This window comes from Cnephaeus nilssonii, assembly GCF_951640355.1.
Source record: "Cnephaeus nilssonii genome assembly, chromosome: 2".
NCBI lineage: Eukaryota > Metazoa > Chordata > Mammalia > Chiroptera > Vespertilionidae > Cnephaeus > Cnephaeus nilssonii.
Window position 1 is genome coordinate 72,770,154 of NC_137073.1, and position 14,751 is coordinate 72,784,904.

A 14,751-nucleotide genomic window follows, 5' to 3' on the forward strand; every position below is an offset into this window, starting at 1 on the left:
GTGGGTATGTTTAAAACTACCTTCTCCCCTTATATCCAAACATGCCTTGCAGTTTCTAATACAGGCGTTTTTAATAAAAATATCTTTGCAATGTTTAACCAGGTCAGACTTTTAACATTTACCCATGATAGTGGAAATGTACTTTAGAGGGCTTGCTTTTATTTTATTCATTATGTTTTACTGTACTTCCCAAAATGTCTTTATAATAAGAACACATTATTTTAAAAATAATTAGAACATTACTTTTTAAAATGTACAGCAGGAGAGTAAATAGCCTAGAAAACAACTAAAAAGCCTGAAACCAAGTTCACACTCTTACCCAAAATAAAAGCACAGGAGTAAATTTTGCATATGGAACAATAGTCTCCATTTCAACATATGCAAAGAAGAACATTACTGTAGCAAATGATGAATCAATGCACATTTAATTGTTTAAATAATGTGTACTTGATATATAACTGAGAAAGTAGAAAAGTCCTTTTGTTTCTGATAATGGTCAAGTTTAAAATGGGGGGGGGGGAGGAAGGATGACGGATGAGTACATGTAATATAAATAATCTAATATTTCACCTGCCCAGCAAGAGTGAGGAATGAGGTAATGCCATCCTTCATAATAACTAGATTTTTGACCATTAAAGCATTGGAGTATCCATGTAGGTACTAGTTTAGTTGGTTAATGCATTAATTACATCTAGGAGTAACCTGGTGAATGTTGGTGAGATGAACAGTGAGCCCAGCTCAGGCTGCAGGAAGCAGCTACAGTGGTGGGTATCAGGCGCTAGGGGGGCGGTATCAGGGCTCTGACAAGAAAAGCTGAAAGCAAACATTCTCAATTTCACAATTCATCCAAACTCAGCAAAACTTAGAAGAGATTTTAGATGAACAGCATTTAATTTAAAAACAAATTGTGAATTTTTAATAGATAATGTAGACACACATGGCAAAATGTTTAAGTCTTTCCCTGGCTGCTGTTCCCAGTACAAGTCTTCCTTGAAGGTAACCACTCTTGCCTGTGAACTATTCCTCCGAGGAACTCTATGTGTATATAAGTGTGTACATGCATAGATAAGGATTTATATGTAAATGTAAGGAATTTTCGTTATTTAAGCACTTATCTACCCCTAACTTTTCCAAAATGATTTTATAGACAGCTATTGAAATATATTTGTTTTTCCTCAGCCTTTCAGTTTATCCTAATTCCCCATACCCACCCTAGTGAGGGCCATTTTTAAAAATTTCACCTACTATTTCAATAATAAATAATAATAATATCTACAGTTCACAGTTTCACTTACTATGTGCCTGGCACTACGTTGAGCCTTTTACACATACAGTATTACTTACTCCTAACAACTCTGTGAGGTGGGCACCCCTTCTTTGTACTCCGAACCATGAACTCAGAGAGTTGGAATAGATATCAGCATGAGCTCTGAGGTTCCTTTGCCCCATTCCCAAAGGACCAAGTCCGCTTGGATACCCCCTGGGAGCGAGTTCTGTCATAACTGTTCTTGGGAGGCTGCCCATGTTCTTTGTGCTCTTCTAGAGCAATGAGATGAGGAAGGTCATAACACTGAAGTCTTTGGCCTCCTACACAGATGCTTGGGGTGGGAGATAAATCCTGAATGGAAAGAGGAGGGTTAGAGCTGGAGATCAACCCCCTCCGTTTTATAACCTCCAGAGTAAGGTCTCTCACTAGTGCTTTGCTTTACTTATAACCCCATTTATCCATTCAACAAACATTTAAGTACCATTGCTACAATGTTTCAAACACCATGTATTATTGGAGGTAAAGGATAACTCCTTTTTTTCCAAGGGGTGTATGTGTGTGGGATACACACCATATCATACAAGTTAAAATGTCCCCCTTTCAATATGTAGAGGAGGGAAATATCAGGACTTTTTGTTTTTCATTTAAAAGTTGGAATCATCTTTTAAAGTGAAAGTGGCTTTTCATAGGTCTCTTCAGAATAAAAATATTTCATTTAGCCTTTAAAATCTCTGAAGAGGGTTTATGTTTTAACACCATGTAAAACAGTATTTGCAAACTGTTGACATGGAAATGGGCCCACCTCTGTGTTTCCTTTGGCAAGGCCAGTGATTTTTAAAATTGCATGTGAATTCCTTTACGTGGAGCCTTCCCTTTGCCAGTCTGACCAGACCCAGTTGTCCTATACTCTCGTTCACACATTTACTTTAACTTAAAAGGCGTTTGATTTTTTAACTTCTGCTGTAAATGTATTTGGAGTTATCAAATACATGTGAGATGTCCTTTGGTCTGAATTCTACCAAATAGCCCCCAAATTGAAGGTTTTACTTTCCTTATGTTTTCCTCTTGCTCTAACCCTGATTGCTATTGCCCAGGGTCATACTAAAGAGGTGGTGAACATGGGCTTTTCATCTAAAATCCTCTTCCCTGGGTGCACAGCCTTTTCTCACTTTATCTTTTCTGATGGTATTTTATTCCCTCTGTCCATTGCAATGGCCACACTCACCAGTTATCCCACCCAGCACATCAGGTGTATCAAACCACCTTACACAATTACTCCCTTTTTAGGGTCTTGGTTTCTTCATATGTAAAATTCAAGCTGAAGCTAAGTGACTTTCCAGATTTTTTTTGGTAAGTGGCTTCACATGAAGTTGGTTTGGCATAAACTAGAGCAAAAGATAAATGCCTTTTCCCAGGGTGCTCTCTTTGCTTTCCCCTGGCAGTTAACAAGTCTTCCTTAGGCTGGCTCCAAGGGTGCCTCAGTTTGTGCCTCCAACTTCTGCTCATTCCTAGTTCCTAGGGTTTTTCTGTTTGTTTATTTTGTTTTATTTGCTGGACTATTCAGGACTTCCTTCCATTGCAGGTAAAAGTGCTTTTCTCAGCCCTAGCTGGTTTGGCTCAGTGGATAGAATGTCAGTCTGCAGACTGAAGGGTCCCAGGTTCAATTCTGGTCAAGGGCACATGCCCGGGTTGCTGGCTCGATCCCCAGTGAGGGGCATGCAGGAGGCAGCCAGTCAATGATTCTTTCTCATCATTGATGTTTCTATTTCTCTTTCCCTCTCCTTTCCTCTCTGAAATCAATAAAAATATTTTTTTTTCTAAAAAGTGTTTCTCTCAGAGCCGGTAGATCTGGCAGCTTGTACAGTCTCCTGGGTTCCACAGGGGAGTCCTTAAGTCATTTTCCAGTGAGTTCTGGTCAACCCCCAGGTTCTTAAACTGTCCTCCCAGCCGGCAATTGCATCCCAAGTTCTCTTTCTAGTTCTGGAAATGTCTCTCTTCTCTCCCTCCTTTCCTTTCATGTTTTCTAACAGCTAATTAGCCTGTTTTCTGTGGTCATGTGTCATTTTGCTTCTTTTATAAAACAAGACAAGACAAACCGGGGGTTATATAATTAGTTACCAAAAGGAAACAATCTGCCCTGTCAAGGCCATCACCCACAAATGCACCAGGACTTTTGGATTGTGTGTAACCCCTGGGTTGTCCAGTCATTCTGAAACTTTGTTGTTGTTTAAAATGGATATTGGAAAGGAAAAGCCATAATTTCCTGGGATAAGCAATCAATCTGGTTCTGGTGGGGTGAGATGTGGTGTCCAGCTCAAGCAAGGTTAGACATGAGCACCACGCTGAGGAGCTTATATTTGACTAGAGGCCCGGTGCATGGATTCGTGCACCAGTGGGGTCCCTCAGCCTGGCCTGCTCCCTCTTGCAATCTGGGACCCCTCGGGGGATGTCCAACTGCCGGTTTTGGCCCGATCCCCGCAGGCTGGCTGAAACCGGCAGTCCGACATCTCTGAGGGATGTAGTAATGTGTGAAGCGGCAGGCTGCCAGGGAGGAGCCTGAGCCTGGGCTGGTGCCGCTGCATCTACCACTGCTCGTAGCGCTGCCGCGGAGGCGGGAGAGGCTCGCATCACTGCAGCTGTGCTTGCCAGCCGTGAGCCCGGCTTCTGGTGCCCATCAGCTGAGCGGCGCTCCCACTGTGGGAGCGTACTGACCACCAGGGGGTAGCTCCTGCATTGAGCATCTACCCTCTGGTGGCCAGCGCATGTCATAGTGACCAGATGACCAGTCGTTCGGTCGTTTGATCACTTAGGCTTTTATATATATAGATGGGAAAATCACTACTAGGTTGGAACCAAAGAGTCCTCCTTCCCCTTCTTTTCTCATAAAAAACTTGATATTTTCTCATTTGTTGTTTCCTTATCATTCTGTACATAACTGTTTTAACACCTGGGTGGAAGCTTGTGTAAATGTTCCTCAGAAGACATGTATGAAAATGTTTATAGCAGCCCACTCATAAATAGCCCAAAGTGGAAGCTATCCAAACATCCATCAACAATAGAATATATTAATGAATTGTGCCATATTTACACAATGGAATGCTATGTGAATGATTCACTTATAACTACATGCAACAATATGGATGAATCTTACAGATAGTATTGAGTAAAAGAAGCCAGACACAAAAGACAATACTATTAGATTAGTTTATATAGTGGGGAAAAAAACAAAAAACAGGCAAAACTAAGCTACGCTCTTAGAAGTCACAATATTGATTACTCTAGGAGGAGGGGGGAGTGACAAGGAAGGAATGGGGTGATTCTGAAGTGCTGGCACTGTTCTATTTCTTGATTTAATGCTGTGTACATGAGTGTGTTCAGTTTATGAACATTCACCAAGCTATACATTTACAACATATATATATTTTTTGGTATGTATCTTATACTCCAATAGAAAATGAAAAACAAAAATAAAAACAACACAAAACAGCATCTTGGCCTTTTGTAGATCCCACAAAAGGCCCATTAAACAAAAAAAAACCTAGAATAAGCCAGTCTAGATTTTGAATACAATCATTTCACTGGTGGTAGGGAATGATTTAGGCAGACGGTATTAACTCTAATAGTTTCCTTGTTATAAAAGTAATCCATTTTGAAAAATAAAAATAAATTTAATACTTAATATATGCATAAAGTACCCAAAATTCAAAAGGTTATTAATTGTTAATGAGATTAACTATGCAATCATAATCTAGAATAAACAATAAAAAGGAAAAATTAAAACACTATTTCAGGGTGTTGGTTTCATTTTATTTTTAAACTAGAGGCCCGGTGCATGAAAATTCATGCACTGGAGAGGGGCTCCCTCAGCCCGGCCTGCCCCCTCTCACAGTCCAGGAGCCCTCAGGGGCAGGAGGCGACCGGTGATCAGGGGAAGGTGACACCCATCACACCTCTGCAGGCCCTGGTTACCTGAGTCTTGGGTAGCCCTGGACAGCTGGGAAGCCGCCATCCAAGGCTTGCCTGTGCCTCGGGCCAGCCCTGGGCAGCTGGACAGCCGACATCTGAGGCTTGCCTGCACCTCGGGCCGGCCCTGGGCAGCTGGGAGGCTGAGGGGACTGGGGGACTCCAGAGGCAGGTGGGTGGAGCTGAGGGGACTCGGCGCCACCATCTTTGAGGGTGGGGCAGTCAATTAGCATATTCCCTCCTTATTAGATAGGATGACTATTAGGTTAGCATTGCATAATGTGTAAAATATGTATTTTTTAAAGTTAATTACTTTAATTTTAATTAATTATTTAATTAAAATAGGTAAGACATTCACTTGGTTCAAAATTTTAAATGTTAAAAAGGGTATCCTGTCCCTTGGGTACTCAGTTCCCCCCACCCAATCAACCAATGTTCCAGTTATTTTGTGTCCATTCAGAAATATTTTATGCACATGCAACAAATATGCTTAAACACTTTTGCCCCCCATTTAACCAAGCACTGGTGCACCACAGACACTGTCTCCACCTTGCTTTTTATACTTAACAGTATATCTTCACAATTACTTCATATTAATAGACAAAGTGCTTCCTCTTCTTAATAGCATAATATTTTATTGTGTAATATATCAGGGCTTATTTAGCCTGTCCCTACTGATGGACAGTAACATTATATCCATGCTTTGCTACTTCAAATAAAGCTGAAATAAATAGCTTTCCACATACATTATTTCATACATTTGAATAAATGTTTGTCTGGCAAATATGGAAGACTAGTTAACTTTGTATTATCAGGCATTCATTTGCTTTCTCCTGTTTTACTCTTGGTTCTTTAAGATTCAGGTCAAAGTTTTCCTTGGGAAATCCTTCCCTGACCATCCTTTCCCAATTTCACCCCGGAGTAGAACTTTGTGTGGACTAGGGAACCCAATCTTCCTCCCAAGTAGGAAAATGTATTTCAAGTCTCAAAATATCTATAAATTTGTAAACATACTTTAGAACACAACTAAGAACTGCTTATACCTAAAAAGTTTTAGCTATAAAATATTAAATAAATCAATATAAAATTAAAGAGCAGAATGTTTTAAATTGGGATTCCTGAGATACATGTTTGGTTTCATGTAGTTTATCTGGGACTCAACTCTGGGAACCCAGAGTAAAAAGGTGGGAAAAGTAAGACAGGGAAGGGGGTAGAGTCTATATGTGCTGCCTGTGGCAGTTGCTAGCTGTAGGCCATTTTGAAAAATAAAAATACATTTAGTGTATTGAATTGTCTACTTGGAAGGTCAGGATGCTGGAGCACTAATCCACTGAGTCCTTTCCCCAGTGATTGAAGGTTGTCCTGAGGACATGAGCTCCCTCACACTTTCGGTTGTTTGCCAGTGGGAAGAGGGGCCTGCAGCTGCACAGGAGAGTGGCCTGGGCTGGGTGGGATGACTCTAGGAGGAAGCTGTAGGTGCCAGGTGAGTCTGAACCACAGGGAACTGGCCCCCTCAGCTGCAGGTGAGATTCAGTCAGAGGTGTGGAGGGAATGGGACAGGGCACTGGTGCCGTCTGCTTTAGGTATGTGATGAATTGAGTGTACGAAATGGCAGGCATGCCCAGGCAGCATGACTCAGTGGTTGAGCATCGACCTATGAACCAGGAGGTCACGGTTCGATTCTCGGTCAGGGCACACAACCAGATTTCGGGCTTAATCCCCAGGGTGGGGCATTCAGGAGACAGCCGATTAATGAGTTTCTCTCATCATTGATGTTTCTGTCTCTTTCTCCCTCTCCCTTCCTCTCTGAAATCAATAAAAATCTTTTTTTTTTTTTTTTTTTTTTAAGTGGCAGGCACTGCTGTGGCTTGAAATTCTGGTCTGGAGTTCTCTACAGTGTCACATAGGGGAACTCATTCTGGGTGCTTAGAGCTATTAACTTATTTGTACAAGGCCCCAAATTGTATTACATAACGAGTCTGTGAGATATCATTCTCCTGACTCTTTTTTTTTTCCATTGTGATAAGATATACATGACTCAAAATTTGCTTTTAACCATTTTCATATGTGCAGTTCAGTGGCATTAAATACATTCACACTTTTGTGTACCCATCACCACCATTCATTTCTAGAACTTTTTTTATCTTCCCAACCTGACACTTACTAGTAGTGCCCATTAAACAATAACTTGCTATGTACCCTTCCCCTGTTTGCTGACAACCACCATTCTATTTTTTGCCTCTGAATTTGACTACTGTAGGTACCCGATATAAGTGGAATCATACAGCATTTGTCCTTTTATAACTGGCTTACTTTACTTAACATGATGTCTTCAAGGTTCATAACGTGTCAAAATTTCCTTCCTTCTGAAGGCTGAATAATATTCCATGGTATGTGTATACCACACTTTCTTTTGTTTATCCATCCACCTGTTGATTTAAGCTTGGGTTACTTTGATTTTTTTTTTTTTACTACTGTGAATAATGCTGCTATAAACATAGGTTTGAAGATATCCGTTTGAATCCCTGCTTTTAATTCTTTTGTGTATACACCAGAGTGGAATCATATGTAATTCTATTTTAATTTTGTAAGGAACCATCATACCATTTTCTATAGTGGCTATACTATTTTACTTTCCCACCAAGAGTGCACAAGGCTTCCAGTTTCACCTTCTTCTCACTGACACTGTTTACTTCTAATTGGTGTCCTTGATATTTCATTGTGGTTTTGATTTACATTTCCCTAATGATTAGTAATGCTGAACATCTTTTCATATGCTTGTTGGCAATTTGCATGACTATTGAAGTCCTTAGATCATTTTTAAAATCAGGTTTTGTTGTTGTTGTTGTTGAGTTGTAGAAGTTCTTTAGGGATATTAACCTTAATCACATATATGATTTGCAATTATTTTCTCCCTTTCCATGGTTTGCCTTTTTTCCTCACTCTGTCTGTTTTTAAGATGGGGCTTAAACTGATTTAGTGACTTGTCAAGATCACAAATATCTTTATTGGAGCCACTGGGACTTGAACATGGGCCTCGACTCTTTACCTACTTTCCTTTTTGACTATTTTACCCCAATCCCTAGCATTTGGTTACATTGACATAAAATGTAGTTTGACCTGTGGCAATTGTTACTGTATAAACAAAGTGCCGAGTAACAAAATTTTAGCTTGTTCTTTGGATGACCCAGGCTCTTGCTGCTATCCTCTTAGTCCTCCTCTCCCATCAGTCAGTGGTGATGCTTATATAGAAACAGAATGCACCTGGCTGACTTTAGTTACATTAATTAGCTAATTAATTAATTTATTTTATTTTCTCCATTATGTCCTCCTTAAAACGTTCTATTCTGTTCCTTAAGGTGTTGTTAAGAATCAGAACATATTTTCCAAAGGCCATTTATTCACTCTAATAATTTCTTTAAAATGTGGCAGAAAAACCTAGCCATGGTTGTCTCCATAGGAGCAAGCTTCCATGCTCTGAAAATCCTAAAGCACTAATGATAGCACTGGTGGCCACTGCCTGCATTTGTGCCTGACACAAGGTAGGCCTCCAGTAAATATCTGTTAAATGAATGCTGCAATGCCACAACAAAGGGAGAGAATTTGTCAGGAAAGTGGGCTCAATTGTTTAATTTACCAGGAAAAAGGAGCAGTATTTTCTACATTATGGCCTCTGTGGAAATTGGTTTTATTTGTCTCATTCTTCATGTCTGAGGCTTCGGGATACCACATACCTGGGAGGAGCCAGGAATAAATCTCTCCAGAAGAACACAGCAAGCCTAAGTAGGATATCTGGCTGGATGTTGAAGGGAACCAGGCCTTGGGCCTTTTTATTTTTAATTTCTTTATTGATTAAGGTATTGCATATGTGTCCTCATTCCTCCATTAACCCCCCAAGCCCCCCCACACTCATGCCCTCACCCCCCTGGTGTCTGTGTCCATTGGTTAGGCTTATATGCATGCATACAAGTCCTTTGGTTGATCTCTCCCTCTTACCCCCACCCTCCCCTACCTTCCCTCTGAGGTTTGACAGTCTGATTGATGCTTCTTTGTCTCTGGATCTGTCCCTGTTCATCAGTTTAGAGGAAGATAAATACCACATGATCTCACTCATTTATGGAATATAATGGGCCCTTTTGATGAAAGTGTCCTGCTTCCCCACTGTATTGTGGGAGGTTCTGAAGAGGATTCTTGAAAAAGCAATGAAACTTTGGGGCCTTTCAACATGATTTCTTTTCAACAATGACCCCTTGAGTAAATCACTGCACCTCCTGGGCCTCCACTTCCTTTCATTCACAATAATAGAGTTGAACCAGAGAGAGAGTCTCCTGGGGCCCTGAAATGCTATATTGCTATTTTAGTATTCAATTTGAAAGATAATATGGAAAAATAAATTGAGCAGGTCTAAGAGTTAAATATAAATAAATACTCTATTTTAAATCACAGTCTCCTGGTCATTAAAGATTCTGGAAAGCTCAAATAGACTTTTCCCCCTCTTTTTTAGTTTTTATTTCAATTACTATCTCTAACATAATCTCAGTTTATGACCTTAATCTATATAATAAAAACCCAGCGACTGTTCTGGCAGAACGACCAGAACGACCAGTCGCTATGATGCGCACTGATCACCAGGGGGCAGACACTCAATGCAGGAACTGCCCCCTGGTGGTCAGCACGCTCCCACAGCTGGAGCACTGCCCAGCCAGAAGCCGGGCTCACAGCTGGCAAGCGCAGCTGTGGTGGTGGTGGTGATGGTGGGAGCCTCTTCCCGCCTCCGCTGCAGCCTTAAGGAATGGCAAGCCAAGCAGTAAGGAGCGAGCAGGTGGGCGGTTAGGAGCGAGGGGTCCCGGATTGCGAGAGGGCGCAGGCCAGGCTGAGCGACTTCCCCCTCTCCCCCCACATGAATTTTGTGCATCGGGCCTCTAATTATGTAATAAAAATGATATATATTCACACATATAATTAAATTCTAATGTGATAGCATCATAGGGGTAATTGTAGTCAACTGAATATTTGATTTCTATTTGTTAGTGTGACCATGTTGTCTGGCTGCCTGCCAACCTTCGAATATTTTTTTATGTATTGGTATACTTTCCTATTTTAGGAGTCCTGCCTTCCCAAGGGAGAAGCCCCAAAACTCAAATTTCCTGACAGATGGGTTGTAGCAGGCCTGTGACTTTGGCCCTATTAGTCAGACACATGAACTTGAGAGTCTGACTGAGAAGCAAGCTGGTGATGAAGCAGACATCAGGAGGAATCCCTTTTCTGGCCTGGGTTGTGGCCAAGGCAGCAAGTGATGGATGTGGGTCCTCATAGCTCCTGTCAGTAGGTTCACACACAAACTGCTGTGAGTGTTGTTCATTGACATCAGCCTGACTCTGACCCTCCTGGAGGTTCTGTGAACTTCCAGATTACCTTCACTAAATCATTTTCCTGCTAAAACTCGACAGAGTGGATCCTGTTGCTGGCACACAAGAGCATTGACTGGAAGAGTTTATTACCCAGATATTCTCTTATGTACCCAGGATCGAAGTATTTACTTTCCAAGGCCAAAAAATAATCTTTGCGGTAACTGTCCTTAAACTCAATTATTTAGTCCATAAAATAATATGACTGGTGCTTTAGTAACAATAATTTATTCATTCAACAAATCTTGTGCTCAGAGTTGAAAGGCTATGGCATAAGCCTTGTCTCTGAAAGCTCACATCTGTTTTAAAGCTGAGCATCTATTCTTGGGTGACTTAATAATTATAATAATGCTTAACATTAATGAGTACGTACTGTGCTTGCACATGTGTTAACTCATTGAACCTTCCCAGCAATTGGAAGAGTAGGTACATCTATTATTCCTACACATGAGGAAAGCCAAGTCTCTTGCTTGAGGCCATAGAGCCAGTAAGCAGCAGAGCTGAGATTCAAAGCCAGGTGGCCTGGCCCCAGACCCACGTCCTTAACACCCCTCTATGGCAGTATGCTCGTGTCGCTGACAGCATTTTGATTAAGATACTATTATTTATATTCTTCATCTTTGAAACTGCTTCTTTCTCATTATAAAACTGAGACTCTATCAGCAGTCACTATTGAACCAGGAAAGAGTAAACATTCCTCCCTTCTTTTTAAAGATAAAACCGATCACCCCAAATGGACCATAACCTTTCCCTCAGTGCCCTTGGGCACAGCTGAGTAAGACTAGGACTTAAAAAAACACACCACACACACACACAAAAAACACACACACAAAAAAAAACTAAATGCTTCACCTCCCCGCCCTTGCTCTTTCCTCTTTGTGACTTACTCTTAACACAATAGCGGAGTGATCCTGTCCCTTCCCTGTTCAAAACCCTGCAGTGTCCTCTCCTGTTACTCAGAGTGAAAACCAAAATCCTTGTTAAGACATAAATTCTCACATAATTTGACTTTGCTTACTTCTCAGATTGCATCTCCTGTGATGATCTCCTCTCCCACAGTGCCTGGCCTCCAAAAGTCTTAATAAATATTTGTTGAATAGAGTGAATGAATGAATGAATGAATGAGCAAGTAGGTAAGAAAAAGAACTACTTTCCAAAGGGAGTGTAGGGAGATATCTATTGCCTCTAAAATCAGAATATACAGTGTATCTGTTCATTATAGCAACTTGTAAGTCTTCTTCAGCATGGAGAGAAGCCCATGGGAACTAATTTTTCTGAATCTCCTAGCTGGAAAAGTATGATTTACCAATTTTGCTGTTACTGAAAGTGGTTTAGAATAATATGTCCCACACTCATCTCTTAGAGAAACAGTTAAAATGGCTGTGTTGGCTTTACTTTTTCTAAGACTTTAAAATGGCATATTTTAAATGGCAATGATACATTTTAAATCTTGTTTAATATTTTAAAATGTTTTATTTGTTTGTTTAGATTCCACATATGAATAAAATCATATGGTATGTGTCTTTCTCTGTCTGAGTTATTCATTTAGCATTATACCCTCAAGGTCTACTCATATTGTCACAATTGGCAAGATTTCATTCTTTTTTTATAGGTGAATATATATATACTAGTAGCCCTGTGCACAAATCTGTGTGCCAGTAGGTCACTGCTGTCCTCCTGTAGCTCCCCCATCACCCCCTCATAGCTTGGTGCCCTGCCTCCTCCTGTAGGTCTCCGCCGCTGCTTGTAGTTCGCTCCCCCACCCTCCTGCAGATCCGTGATCCGGTCGACGCTGTCAGTCGTTATGCCTCACAGTGTAACGGATAATTAGCATATTCATCTCTTATTATATAGGATGCCACAATTTCTAAATCCATTTATCTATTGATGGACACTTAGTTGTTTCCATATCTTGTCTATTATAAATAATTAGAGGCCCGATGCACGAAATTCGTGCAAGAATAGGCCTTCCTTCCCCTGGCTGCCCACACTGTCTTCCCTTTGGCACCTGGTACCTGGGCTTCCCTCACAGCCCAGGCTTCATCCGGAAGGACGTCTGGTCTAATTAGCATATTACGCTTTTATTATTAGAGATGTTGCAATGAACTAAGGGGTGCAGGTATTTTTTGAATTGGTGTTTTCATATTCTTTTGATAAATATCCAGAAGTGTGTATAGTTAGATCATATGGTAGTTCTATTCTTATTTGAGGACTCTCCATAGTGGCTGCCCATCAACAGTGTATGAGTGTTTCCTTTTCTCCACATCCTCTCCAAACACACCTTTGTTGAGTTCTACATTCTGCCAGGTACTGGGAATACAACAATTAATAAGGTATTTTCTCTGCCCCCGCAAGTCAGGGGCAGGTAAGTAAATAGGAATGATCAAGGGAGTATTATAACTACATAGTATTTGTCCAGCCGGCATGGCTCAGTGGTTTAGTGTTGACCTATAAACCAGGAGGTCACTGTTCCATTCCCGGTCAGGGCACATGCTCAGGTTGCAGCTTGATCTCTAGTGTGGGGCGTGCAGAAGGCAGCCGATCAATGATTCTCTGTCATCATTGATGTTTCTATCTCTCTCTCCCTCTCCCTTCCTCTCTGAAGTCAATAAAAATGTGTTAAAACAAAAAAAAAAACTACATAGTATTTATTCATAATACACCTAGGGTACTATGGAAGTTCATAGGAGAAGTATAATGACTAGCAGGCCAATCACTAAGTAAATGTTATTTGAATAATGAATGGATGAGTGAGCGATTGAGTGAGTGAATAAATGAGTGAATGAGGGAATATAATTGGTATGAGAGTTCAGAACCTGCAAGGCATGTAGTCATCATTGAAGGAGAGATGCTTCTCCAATTTCACTATTTTGAATGAGATGAAACATGACTGCGGGAGTGCCAGCAATGCTGCAGTCAGCATGTCCAATCCACTTGGCTCAAGCTTCAATAAAAAGGCTCTGATGGGCAAAATCGTACCCTTCTGAAGCTCTTTTCAGCTTTTTCATAATTAATTAAATAAAATATGTGCTTGTCTTCAAGGCAGCTGACTGTAAGGCCAAAATGGATTGCTTAACATTGCCTATGATTTTGCATAAGGTATCATCACAGCTGTGATCATGGCGAAGCAGGAATTGTTTTTCCAGCTGAACTTCGCTCCTTAGTTTCAGCACACCTCTTGGATCCCTTACGTGGTCTCTGTGCCAGTTATTTGCTAGTCTGTATTGCTGATTCTACGCAAGGCACAGCAGGGTTTATCAGAGGTACATTTACTCTTGATAAGTCCGTGGTACGGTAAACATTTGCTGTGGAACTGGAAAGAGCTAGTTCAAGTCAGTTCTTAGTTTCCCTAGTCAGTCTTAAATTTTTATAAACAATTACCTTTTTATTCATTTCTTCCTACTGAATCAAAGTCGTAGAAATCTTGCCTTTAAAAATAACCCTAATTTTAATACACTAAATTGCTTAAATTAATTATAAATAAAATTTTAATATATGCATTTTTAAAAGTTGGAGTTAGAATTGCATGATTTGAAATACCGTATTTTCCGGCGTATAAGACGACTGGGCGTATAGAAGATTTTCCTGGGTTAAAAAGTCGTCTTATACGCTGGAAAATACGGTACTTTTCCCCGATATATTTTTATTATTATCTGAAGAATGGTCCAGTCACTATATAATTGTGGGGTCTTTCAATGGAGGAAATCTTTCTCTTAAAGAGTTTACTTTACTGGATACCTGCTTGACTCTTGTAAGTTTTATCAACTTCCATCTCATCAACATTCTATTCCAGGCTTTACATGCACTTTATCCCAAATGAAACCAGCATGTTTAACAGATCTAGGATGACTTTTGTCTTATCAATAATAGCCAGACAACAAGTTATCAAAGCAATGCAACACACAATAAAGTTATTAAATCTCTTCTTGAACACAATTTCCAGTGGCTACTCGCTGTTTCATCAAATGGGTGTAAATTACATTATTGCTCAGGCCAATCTTTATGTCATATATCATCTTCTTTTATTACTCTGTCTGCATATCTTCTTTTTTTAAAATGTACATTTTTATTGATTTCAGAGAGGAAGGGAGAGAGGGAGAGAGAGATAGAAAC

The 14,751-nt window shown here is 40.4% G+C and overlaps 1 protein-coding gene across 2 annotated transcripts in view; it reads left to right on the plus strand.

Moving 5' to 3' along the window:
* DMGDH (dimethylglycine dehydrogenase) overlaps positions 1 to 14,751 on the plus strand; it is a gene marked incomplete at its 5' end in the record, with an annotated part of 192,342 nt that overhangs the window by 103,836 nt on the left and 73,755 nt on the right. The window lies entirely within an intron of this gene.